Here is a 13572-nt window from a genome sequence, read left to right on the forward strand (position 1 = left end):
GTTTAATGTCAGCCCCCGCTCTGGATTAGTCCCAAGAGAGTGGAAAGATGGGAAATAGTTTTATTGCATAAAGGAGGCTCCAAAACTGATGTTAAAATTGTGCAGGATGATTTGGATAGACTGGCAGTTTAGAAAAAGGAGAATGGATGTCAGAAACTTTCCGGTCTAGGACGCTAGAATATTTTTCAGGATGAATTTCAGGTTTACGCTGGCAGGTACCCCCAAAACCGAAACCTGACAAAAATTCTGATAATAGACATACTTATACTGACTTCACGACCTTAGCTGTTTCAATATAAATCCAAACAAATCTTGATTTCGGGTTATGGACATTGAAAATGCAAGAATCTGCATCTTACAAAGTTTAAAATGATTTCGTTTCTGTTCAATAGATGGCGGTTCATGTAAACATGGATATATTTATATCCATGTTTACATGAACACGAAATATTTGGAGTCAGTTTATTTGCCTCCTTATATCATCTTTCTGTGCATAAGCGTGGAAAGACGTCTCCTCGAACCAGATTGACGCGAAAGAGTGGAGAGTCTTGCTAGCCTTCTCAACCAGCTTGATCTACAAAATGCAGATCCAGTTATTCCATATTATTCTTAATTGTTCGCAGTTTAGCTGTCTATATGTCTGTGTTTGTTCTCTCTATACGAAGTTATGACTCACATCCATTCCTATTCATCTCACTCACTCACAAATCCAAATAGACCTACTGAGAACTCAGTCATCTATCCAGGATGAATTTAGTCACGCTAAATACCCAGAGGTCTAATATTTTTTTTAACAATATTTTTCTCCATTATTTCATTCTCTGTTGAAGCTACGTTTCAGCTTCGTATTACCAACAGATAAATCGCATTTCAAGAATGTGCGGTTGTTCTTAATGCAACCCCTAAAGGGTGGAGTTATCATTGATTTGCCTGTACAAGTGGACAGCGAAGCAGTTATCTTTCTGTCATACAGTTTTGGACTATACTGCGAAGTGCAGTATTTTTAACTATATGTTTTGACAGGCTGAATGCTATCTGTAGCAAAACATTGCGACGTTTGGTAGTATTTCTATTGTCTTAGCAATATGAAGTTCCATTTCTTTTGGGATGTTTTCTTTTCTTTTTGACGAGTTACAGAATTAGGTTGCTCCTCCAGCCATACCTTCCCCAAAGTTTAATAAGTGATCTTGTTCTGTAATGTCATATTCCAGATTATTGTTCCTCTGTCAGCATACCGCATATTCCACACACGTTCTTAACGACTACTTATTCTTGATATCATTTCCATCAAGAAGTCAAACATTTTAGCCTTGAACGACAAAGCAGGATAGTCTGCAACTTGAACTTTATTACTTCTGTCACGTGAGTTTATAACTTAATTTGCGTTATCGAGTGAGCGATTTCGACAGCGACCTATCATCACGTTTAAAAGACAAGCATATATATTTATCAAATATAATTCACTTACAGAGAGAAAGAATAGAAATCCAGGTTATGTCACTGGTTTGGTCAGGATACGGTATTTTCAAAATTTTCAATTGCGCTTAAAAGATTCGAATTTTTTTTTTTAAATTATTCATCCAATCTACATAACTATATTAATCCAATATAATTAAACTTTTATTATTATAATTATAATTAATTATAATAATTAATTAGATCGCGCCCTGAGGCAAACAGTTAAATATCGCCCCTGATGGATTATAAGACAAAAATATAAGAAAATCTCCAATTGCTAATTTTGTTTTTATTTCAGGAGAAACATCAATGCAAACGATTCCAGAATAATATTAATTAAATGTTTGCTCTACGGGGATATCGTAAAATAAAACTGTTTATAAGCTCTTCTAAATTTAAATTATAAGCTATGTCCGCCTCTATCGATAGAGTTCCTAGACTAACCAATCTTTCTTGGATAACGGCTGTTCGCAAATAATTTTTAACCAGTCTTTCCGCACTTGCTACGCTTAGAGGAATTGTTAGCTTCGCGAATGCACCTACCGCAACATAGCTGAACGAGTGCCCGTATTAAGCCGTGTCGTGAGGCAGACTGCCTCTATGCTACACTGTATACAGTAGTCCCCCCCATCTTAGGGGGGAAACTACTGTATTCTTATTATTAATAACTATATTATGTTATATATAATTATAACAACATACTGTAATAAAGTTATCTGAATGGAATTTTTTTCAAAAGGCTGCAAGTTGCATGTAGCTTTGTCCACCTTTGCAAAGAGCTGCCCTAGTGTTGGACTATCTCTGGGATCAGCCGAACTTTTTTTTTGCAAAATTTTATCGCATTTCGCAATTTTTTTTTTCTTTTCCATTGAGGAGGAGATTTAATCTCCCTAGCTACAAGGGAAAAAGGAATTAATTGTACTTTTCTTTTCAATTAAGTAATGGTCATCTGGATAAGACTCAGATATTCGATAACCTGGCCGTTGCGAACCAGATTTCGAGTGGAGCGTAATTCATAAAAATCATCTCCAGATATCATCATTTGTCATTGCAGGTCAATGATGACCCTACCAGATGACAAATGAAACATCGCAACTAAACGCTTATGGAGTAAACATATATAAATAACCGAATGGTGTAAGAAACAATTGGCAATTTTTGTTTTAAATTTTAAAAAAAATTAATAAATTATTTTACTATATGTTTTAATATATAATTTAACAAAATATTTCTTAGAAAAATTCAATTTTCTTTAAAAGAATTGTTATACTATCTAAATATATGACTTTGGCATTATCTCCTATGTAATGTATTGATGACATCGTCAGTGTGGTTTAGGCTTAAGAACTTTCTATATTGGAAAGATTAACCAACCTGATTAGCAGAATAGAGGATTACGTTTAAGATTAATGCATGTGTAAACGTACACACACACATCTCATCTCATATGTGTAAATATATAAATAGGTATAGGTAAAAAATTATTTTCGTTATTTCACAGACTGTATTCGATATGTGCATGTTTTGTTTTGGTGGTAGAACTGAAAACACCGCAATAAAATTCAGTTATATATATTTAGAATATTTAGTAATGTATGGGCTGTATTTATGGTGTCCATTTTCGATTGATGGAAATCCCCGCCATATTTAATTTGGAAAACCGAGACATTGATTTTTAGCTATGTTAAAGTGTTTTGACCCCATGGAAGTCTGATAATATTAATACATTACGTAGTTACTAGTCATTCAGTTTATAACAGACCAGTATAAAAAATTCTTAAGCCTAAACCACATTGACGATGTCATCAATACATTACATAGAAGGTAATGCCAAAGTCATATATTTAGACAGTATAACAATTCTTTTAAAGAAAATTGAATTTTTCTAAGAAATATTTTGTTAAATTATATACTAAAATATATAGTAAAAATAATTTCTTAAATTGTTTTAAATTTAAAATAAAAATTGCAAACTGTTTCTTACACCATTCGGTTCTTTATATAAGTTTATTCCATATGCGTTTAGTTGCGATTTTTTTTCAAAGATCAGGAGTGTGATTTTTATTTAGAGGCGGTAGAGGAAAAAAAGTCCTTTTTAGGACTTCCAGGGTAACAAATAGCAATGCTGAACCGAGGAAGTAAACTGAGGTTCGGCTGTTGCTGTTATCCTGGGTGTGAGTTTTTGAGTTTGCTCCCTTAGGGTTTTTGCCTTAAGGGAGCACCTTGAGTCTCCGGGGAAGGTGTTCTCCGGCAGGGCCCGCTGAGGGGTTCTTGTCGGTGAAAATTATATTTTCCTCGGAATTTGAGCGGTTCTGCTCAGGAGTCGGGGAGCCCGTTGGGGTGCTTGAACGGGGCGGCCGACACTGAGTGGAACCAACGCTGAGCGGTTCTGCTTAAACGGGGAGCCCGTCGGGGTGCTTGGACGGGGCGGCCGTCAATGAGTGGAACCAACGCTGAGACATGGACGGTCTTTCGCCCACTATGGAGTGGCCTAGAGATCGTCCGATTTTTTGAGATTTTACCCTTTACTTACTAATCAGGAAAAAAGTCCTTTTTAGGTTCCCGGGTAACAGATGGCAATGCTGTAGCCAATGAAGTTTTAACTGAGGCTCGGCTATTACCGTTACCCAGTACCCAGCCATGACTAGAGCTTTTTAGCTCAACAACACTCCATCCACACAGATTTTCTTCATTCAGATGACGGGATAAAGAGTCAAGGACTCAGTCCATCGCCCACTTCTTATAAGAACTTTTCAAAGAACGGGTGTAGGGCGGAGATGTGTTTGGAGGAGCTGAAAACGTATTTGGGTTTACCCCCTATGGGGGCGGAAAGTACCAAGTAGTTGTCAAGAACATAGCAACCAGAAATAAGCTACTTATGTGGAGAAAAAAACATTTTTCCGCTTTCATGGTAGAGAGCATCTTAAAAATGCTCAGAATACCGATATTCCCCCTAGAATACGCGGAGAATGAAGACATCATTCGAAGCGTGTTCTCAAAGTGGGGGGACTTAAAGGAAATTCAGATTCTTAACGATGCTGACAACCCAGAGTGGAAATCAGGGGAAGTAAACATCTCCCTTGAGATGAAAACTGAAGTTCCCAACTTCATTCTCATAGGATCTGCCAGGGTAATGGTAAACTACCCTGGCGTGAAAAAGCAATGTTTCAGGTGTGCTGCCGTCAGTCATCTTGGGGCTGACTGCCCTCGACTAAAAATGCAAAAATTGTCTTAAAACAAGCAATACACTAGATAAATGTAAAGCAGCTTGCCTCAAATGTGGTGCCATAGACCACAAAGTGGACACCTGCCCATCCGAAAAAGAGAAGGCAGCCTCCACTCAGCATCCAAACCTAAGGAAGAGAAGAAGCGAGGCACACACGAAAAAGAAACAGCTAAAAAACAAGCTGCCACAAATGATGCAAATGACCCCCCACTTCTAAGTTCACCTTTCTATTATCTTTCCAGACCTTTCTGCAGGTTTACTATCTCTGTATCTTATTCATGTTAAGTTTTCTGGTTTTTGTTACGTTTCCTTTTCAGAATTTTTTCTAAAGTGAAAAATCAACGTCCGTTTTAGAAACACCCCTGGGGGGTAAACAGCTAAAACAGGTCAGCTGAGGCCTCTTTTACCTACTCTACCACTATGCACTCTATCTTTATTTCCTCTCCTACTATCTGCTGAATCTCAGCATCTATCTCACTCCACAGGCCGATGATGAGATTTTGTCGAGCTCACAAAATATATATCATTGACCTGTGTCCATACGCGACAGGTGGAAACCCCTCCATATTTAATTTGAAAAACCGGGACATTAATTTTTAGCTATGTCAAAATGTTTTGACCCCATGGAAGTCTGATAATAATACATTACGTAGATACTAGTCATTCAGTTTATAACAGACCAGTAATCGAATAATACTGTATAACTCAAAAATGTGTAACTCATAATGTGTTTTACATTATGAGAAAATATCAAGGATAGTGAAGGAGCTTGCTCCACCTTTGCTTCGAGTTGCCTTGGTGTTGTACTACCAGGTGTTCACTTACGCTTGGATTCGCCGATAGTTCTTCGGCATGAAACTCTGAGATCGTAGTTTTCGATCTCAGAGTTTCGCATACTGGCTGTAAAATAATAAGGGATTTTTATCCCCTTAATTTAATTAACTTCGCCAGAAAAAATAGCTGTTTGGCTTTTTATCTTACTATATAACTCAATAAAATAAAAGTATGGTATTTATGAGAATGTTCGAGTTTTTATTAACTTTATTTCAAAATGGAAGTGCACAGTTAACGTGATATTACAGATCTACTTGGGGGGGGGGGGTCTGGAAAGTTCTGATGACACGTAGAACAAAAAAACGTTTTTTCAAAAATGTTTTTTCTTTTAGAATATAATTTTTGTTTTAGTAGCCATTGGTTTTAAAGGTCCATTTAAGATGTTGTAGTTCTTTTTTTAGTTCTTCTTCATCTGACAGTCCAGATCTTGCACGATTCGCTAGAGTTGATATAATACCCAACTTCTGCGCTGGATGGTGATGCGAGGACGCATGCAGATATCTGTCCGTGTGTGTCGGCTTTCTATTTTCTAAATTTCTTTTTAAATGGACCTTTAAAAGCAATGGCTACTCTTTAAAAAGTATTGACAAACAATTATATCAACGTAGAGACACAGGACGACTCCAAAGGTTATATCTCCTTGCCATATATCAGCACACTATCCAAAAAAACTGCGTAGAATCTTAAAGAAGTTTAACATACAAACGTGCTTCTCGACTCTTCCAAAAATAAGATCAAGTTTCAGCAATTACAAACAAACTCACAACCTTCTACAATTCCCAGGTGTATACAAAATCGCGTGTGAGTGCGGAAAACCTTACTATGGCCAAACGGAGAAGTCTATCCTCGTACCTCTCCGGGAACACCAGAGAGACATTGCTTACAAGAGAACCAGGGCTACTACCCTATCAGACCATGTCCTGATTTCAATAAACACAAATGACGAAAGCCGCCAACATGAAGTAAATTGGACAACTTCAAACCTACACATTTGCCACGATGAGGTAGAACACCGCATTGTCGAGTCAAAAGAAATCACCTTGGACCCTCTTCAAATGAACAATAATCTCAGCTATAATTTGCCTGACTCTTTCAGCTCTACTATCAGATACTGGAGATCGCGTGGTTCCACACACGCACAAGTGTACAACAATAGAACACGGACTATAGCTCAAGTTCATAATTGTAATTTACAGTCGAATTTATAGCTTTAGAGTGTCTCAATATTTTTTTTTCAGTGTCTTTTAATAGCTTTCTATGTTCTTAACGGCCTGATGAGGTCGATCCCGACGAAACATGTTGCGTATCAAATAAATCTCAATTTTTTATAATTCTCGGGTTTTTAGTCAGTTTATATAAAAAATGAACATATCCCAACTACGAGTTAATATTAGTAGTCATATATATATATAACTTTACCAAGTTTAAGACAAAAGTCAATCGCAGCTCTCTGTTTGAAACTCATTTTCCGACCGTTCGTCAAAACACAGTCACTCTTGGCACTATAACTCGGCTTCTAATGAAACAAATGTCATAAACAGTTGACACAACACTAATGAAGGTTGCCTCTTTCGACAACAAAAAGATAAAACAGGTGGCGCCACTAGTTTCTTCTATTTTTCGAAAAGTTCGGTTTCTTTTTGTGTATATAAGTTCATACTCTGCTGTTGCTTGTCCACGTTGGTTTCTGCTTTAATTTTAATGTGTTACAGTTGCGTTTTACTATTAAAGTGAAAATTAGAATATTAATATGAGAATACGTTTTTGTTTGACTGAGCAGATAGTACGGCCGTTCTCCAACCTGCAGGACCTAACTTGCTTGGGTCCGGTGCGTCATGGACGTTAGTGGATGTTTTTAGGTGGTAGGTGATTTTCAATGCTCGGTGTGAAACCTCGAAATGACTTATAAAAGTACTATCAGACTGTTTGGTACTTTTATAGGGAATTTCATTTAAAGCCATAGTATGCTAGCAAATTGTAATCACTCAAAACGGAAGCTGAAGCTTACACTATACAACTTTGCAAATTCCAAAAACAGTCTATAGTTTACTGAACGGACATGACCTTTGGCATTTATCTTAATATTTCACCCACTTGAAAGACAATCTTCGAAGACTCCGTATATTTGTCTTTTATTATAGTGTTTCAGGGCTTTGTGGATCAGATTGCACCCTTTGCGAACTCAGTTTTCTTCATAGGTTAGGTAGAAACTCGAATACCTACACATCATTAATTCTTGTCAATAAAGATATTTGTTTATATCTGTACGCGTGTTATGACTTGTAGCAGGATAGTATATGTTCGTGTGTATATATAAATTTATGGTTTTTAATTCGAACTATGAGGATATTTTGTATGCAGTGAATGCGGCTCCTTGGGTGCGGCTTGTTTAACTTACTCTAATATCCTGTGCTCTGAACCAAAGTTAATTGCTGATGCTACTGCGACCACGATTGTCGATTTTCGTGATCACTCAGTTTGCTGCTGGTCTGGTAGAAAACGTTACATCTACATTAAACAAATAATATTTAATGCAGTATACAAAATCTTAGTGTTCAATTAACGATTGTGTAGAGAATTTTCTAATCCTGGTTTGATATTGTGTAGTTCATTATACTGTGAAAAAAGAATCATTATTTTTAATAAATTTTCGTGTTTGCAATAGTTATAGAAACTTATAAGGGGAAGAACTTTTTATTCTTTTTTAAATTACACTCTACAACTAGCTACGTACTACTTGACTATGCTGTTAAAACCATGGGAAGAACTTCACCAGCTTAACGTGAAGCCCTTTATATTATTACATATACTTATCCTGTACGGAATCTTTTGGCAAACATCCAACAGGGATATTGATTGCTGGAATGTTTTTTAAGTTTTGTTTTCTTTCTGGTATGCGTACACTTGACCTACTTGATCTTATAATGTCAGAGAGAGGTATGTTTTATAATTCAAGTAATTTTTTGATTGTGTTCTCCATAGTCTCCACATATCTATAGCTCAGTAGCAATTCCAGATTTAGTAGAATACATTTTATATAATATACTGCATTAACCCTCTGTTGGGAATTCTTAAATACGAATTTTTAGTACGTTTACTGTCATTCATTTCATATCCTACCACTTCTCTCGCCAAAATTTCCCCTATCAGAACTTTTTGGAAACTGGCTGTCCTCTAGTTTCTAAAAGTTAGACAAGGCTAAACGGCCTCGTCTAATCCCTTTGGGAAATAAGAGGTGTTGGCCGTTTTTAGTGTGGGTTCAAATCCTAACATGGATGTTTGTGAATATCTTTAGGTGGTAGATGAATTCTATTTATAAAAATTACTTACTCTGAATAGAACGTTGATTATGGTAGCCAGGCTGTAGCGCCAGAGCTTCCACCATTATTGGATGTCTTATACGTTTTAAAGCGGAAGGATAACAGGCTACCATCTCACCTCGATGGCAGATCTTATAGTTCTGAATTATTGGTTGTAGATTTTCAAAGAAGAAAACCAAGTTAGTTGTGCACGAGATTGACTTACCCACCTTCTGTTGAAAAAGCTTTGTTTCTTACGCCCTCTGTGGGAGATATATATATGATGAACTTTTTTTTTATTTCTTCATGTTTCTGAATGACTATTTCATTTTTTATATTTATATGACAGACTGTTTTATTATTATTCTTAGATTGGATTATTCCCGAACAAGAACAACATTTAAGTGATTCATACAATTCTTCACATGTTTTGGAACGATAATTTAAAAGTGAACCTGCCATCAACTTTTTTCTTTGCTACACTAAACGAGGAAGTAAACTTCAGAGAAAAATGGATATGAATTTTTGCGCACAGTACTGAGAAGGGTGGGTAAGTATATAATTTAGTTTATATGCCTTGTAATGGTATAACTCATAGTTTGCTACTTTTCCTAACATTAATGCACTCTGTTTAATTTAGGTGATTTTTTTATGTATTTAAAAACATTTTAATCAAATAGTACTTGATTATCGCTACTGTTAACATGTTTAGATTTTTTTTAAAGAAACTGCGCATTTGTAGTTTGTATACCAAAAGATGACTATTATATTTATTAAAACTTTATACAGAAAGACATTTCTTACAGCTGAATCTTATCGTGAAATTATATTATTTATTTATTGGCTTTTCTGTCACTCCAAAGTTAATCAGAGACGCAATTAATCACAAGTTACTAAAGATCGGTATTTTCTAGCGCGCTATTCTTGACGTCACATGCAGCTTCGTCTGCGCGCTACCATGACGACCGCTAGCGTCTATGCAGTTTAACCACGTTTTTGCTAGAAAGAAGCGACAAACGGTAATAAACCGATGTAGTCACTTCGAATATAAGGAAGTTGTAATATCAGCAGAGCACAGGAGAAAGTCCATGTAGAAGCTCAGCATTGTAGGATTTAAGCAAAGTCGATGGCATAGTCGTCGTACGTTTTAAACTGTGTATATGTGTAATAGAGAGTCAGCTGTTTGCGAATATTTTGCTGTCACGTTAATTAAAGGATTTCAAGGATAACCAGTGGGGTAAGAATTTCCTTGAATATTGTTTGCATACCGAGTAGGCGATACCACTATCATTAGAGTCTGTTTATTTGCCGTATTAGTAATGGACCATTTTACGTGAAAAAATCACTGTTCTTTTAGGAACAGATAGTGATATTTTTTTTTTATTTCTCAGCCATTGACTGTGTACGTGCGACTGTTTCGACTTCCTTAAGGCAGTTGCCAAACTGTTGGCTTCCCCACCCCTCTGTTTAGTACGATATTTTTGAATTAACATGCTTTCTCGTGAAAATCGAGCAGGATTCTCAAAATATAACGCTGAAATCGCGTAACTCTTTGTAATGGCACTTCCCTTTTGTACATTATTTCTCTTCCCCCCCCCCCCCCGGAGGTTACTTAACGCTATCGATTATGACTCATTTGCTGCTGTTCAAGAACAAGTGAAGGACAATACAATGGTAGCAGTATTAAGCGATGATTTTCGTGAGATATGGGTTCAATAAATTTTCACTATTATAAGGACATTTTCACTTAAGGAATATAATAAACTACACGTAAGTCGATACGTTTTGCCCTGTTTTTTTATTTCGGCGTTTCTAGCACTAATTCATAATGAAACCATTATACATTAGTGCTATATTAGATAATATAGAAGATAAAAAAACATTACCCTTAACAAAAATATTTTTTTTTTTTTTTTTTTTTTTTTTTTTTTTGCACATATCTCGGTCATCTCTGAAATCTTAACCTATATAGAAGTGTATGTAACATGTATTTTTATATAGGGAAAAAAGATGTGGACATTTTTAGAAACTATTTTTTCCTGTAGAAAACCCCAAAGATGTCACACAGGAACTATGTTTTTATCTCGCCAGATCTGCCAGTCTATCCTACGTAGTGTAAATCACAACTGCAATTGATCTTGTAGATGGTTTTTTTCAATGGCTGATATGGAGTTTCAGATGTTTAAACCTCTACATCCGCCACTTAAAAACAAAACCAGGTGTCTACATGAGCATTTGCAATTGTGGTTCACTCCAAAGTTTTTCAAACGGTGCTCCGCAGAGCCTTGGGCTCCACTGCAGTTATCTCAGGCTCTGTAAGACAATTTTAGAATATTCTTTATTTATTTTTCAAGCTATAAGATAACATCAGTAATTAGAATTACCACTTTTCACATCTGAATAAGGGCGCAGACAGAACATGCGATGTTTTCCGCTTGTTTTATACTTCATAGATGGCGTTATTGCATGCAATACGCCATCTATGGGCTTCGTGGAGCGAAGTTGAAAAATTCGCCAGTGGATACGGCAACAGCAATCTTTTACATTTTGCAAAAGTTAAATCAGTAAGTAGATGAATAAATATTCAAAGAAAAAATACATTTTCACAAGTATTTACATTTATGTAAAATTTAAAAAAAAAAATTAATTTAAATATAATGTAAAATTTAACACTCAAGGGACGTTGAGAATGAAAGATAGCATAAATCAGGACTGGCAGCACAGTGTTGGTTATGTAGGTTTTGCATCTTTTACTATGTTATTATATCCTGTATTTGATACTCTCCTCTGTCGTTTGCGTTAAGATAATAGTCTGTGACAAATAACGCAATCGGTGATCACATAGAAAACTGATTTGAAGGGCTGTTGAAACGGCCTCACATTGCACCATGATGTGAAACTGTAGCCTATTTAAAATAAAAAAAAAATCAGACGGCTGTAATATTTCTTTCTTGAAGCCTTACTAACAAGGTTAACAAAACTACAGACAAATTTGTAAGATTTCTTCTTGCTCAGTAAGTGCTTTGACTTTTGCATTCTCATTTTTGAGAGCGAATATTTTAGATTAGTACGAAAAGGACTGAAGCTAGATGGTAAGTATCATATCTAATGATTTTAAAGCTTTTTTTTTTTAATATAGCCATAAAACGCTGTGATAATGAACTGTACATTTTAGTATGGGAAAAAAAGTAAAACCGAATTAGTATCGGATTATTTAAAAAATAATCCTATGTTGCCAGTGGAACATATGGTTTTTGCTTGACACCACCCCCGTCGTTAACGTGTTAAAACTAAGAAATATATAGTGAATGTATTTCAGATATTATGGAATTCGGTTGAAGGGAATTAGCATTTCAACTCAACTGTTGAAATGCTAATTTGTCTTTGGTTCGCGCGATCTTTTGTTAATACCGCACCAATCATATGCACTGCTTCATAGCTGCTCTACGTATCTCAAGTCTTGTAAATTACTGGTAATTTTTGTTAGAAATAATGGGAAAGAAGATGACGGGTAGATGACTTTGACGATGCACACAAAGAAACTGTTCTCGATGCCAAAAGTAGTGATAGCGAGTAGGAGCTTCTTGGTAAGTCACACCATTTTCAGTTTTTTTTCTGAAAACTTGAGTTTACGAAAATTCCCGCATGTATCTCGCAACACGATTTTTTAGCTTTAATTTTGGGAAAAAAGTTAGTTATATTCTTGAAATCCTGTACAGTAGTACTCCTCCTTATGGCGATCCGCTTTTCAATTACTACTAATGCGTATTTATACGCCGCTTCTTTATTCACAAGTAATGCGCAATTACTCTGCGTTTTACTGTGAATTCTAAACTTATTTTATTGTTACTATAATAAGCCAGAAGGCTATTTTACCGGCGACATAAGTTAAGTTTAAAGGGAGATGGTAAATCCCGTTTTATTTTATAGCCAGGTTCGAAACTCGGATCGAAATCCATAGAGTTTCATGCCGAAAAAACTATCGGCGAGCCCAAGTGTAAGTGATCACTTGGGTAGTACAACACCAGGACAACTCGAAGCAAAGGTGGAGCAAGCTCCATCACTAACCTTAATATTCTCTCATAATGTAAAACACAGCTCCTAAGAGATGTATATATACTTATTTAAGTTAAGGGATATTATATCCCATATTGTTTCTTAGCCGAATATAGAAACTATATAAAGTTCGGCAATTCCAAGCGTAAGCAAATACGTGGATAGTGCAGCACCTGATCCCTTAGGTAGTGCAAGCTGAGGCAATTCATGAAGCCTTTTGAAGAGCCAAAGGCCTTGAAGCCTTTGGCTCTTCATATCATTAGTAATTTATTAGGACACCTTCTTGGCAATTCTCATAAAAGGGATGTAAGTTCCGTTCGCTACAAACTTGGTATTAACTAGGTCTACCTACTAACTGATGATACCTCAAAAAAGGTTGAAACCGGTCTGGGTAGTGATCTCTCTCATGATGTAGAACAACAATACAGCTCCTAGGAGCTAAGTTCACATTATGGTTAAATATCAAGAATAGTGATCGGAGCTTGCTCCACTCTTTCTATGAGTTGCCTCAGCTTGCACTATCCACGTATTTGCTTACGCTTGGAATTGCCGAACTTTATATAGTTTCTATATTCGGCTAAGAAACAATATGGGATATAATATCCCTTAACTTAAATAAGTATATATACATCTCTTAGGAGCTGTGTTTTACATTATGAGAGAATATTAAGGTTAGTGACGGAGCTTGCTCCACCTTTG

At 36.0% G+C, this 13572-nt stretch overlaps 1 protein-coding gene across 2 annotated transcripts in view; it reads left to right on the forward strand.

Moving 5' to 3' along the window:
• LOC150092428 (uncharacterized) overlaps positions 1-13572 on the forward strand; it is a 353827-nt gene that overhangs the window by 35657 nt on the left and 304598 nt on the right. For both annotated transcript variants that reach the window (XM_090414980.1, XM_090414981.1), the window contains exon 2: positions 9189-9367. The gene's annotated coding sequence lies outside the window, so the exon portion shown is untranslated. The remainder of the gene's footprint in view (positions 1-9188; positions 9368-13572) is intronic.

This window comes from Typopeltis vanoorti, chromosome 26 (genome assembly GCF_054136105.1).
Source record: "Typopeltis vanoorti isolate ZY-2024b chromosome 26, IOZ_Tvanoo_1.0, whole genome shotgun sequence".
NCBI lineage: Eukaryota > Metazoa > Arthropoda > Arachnida > Uropygi > Thelyphonidae > Typopeltis > Typopeltis vanoorti.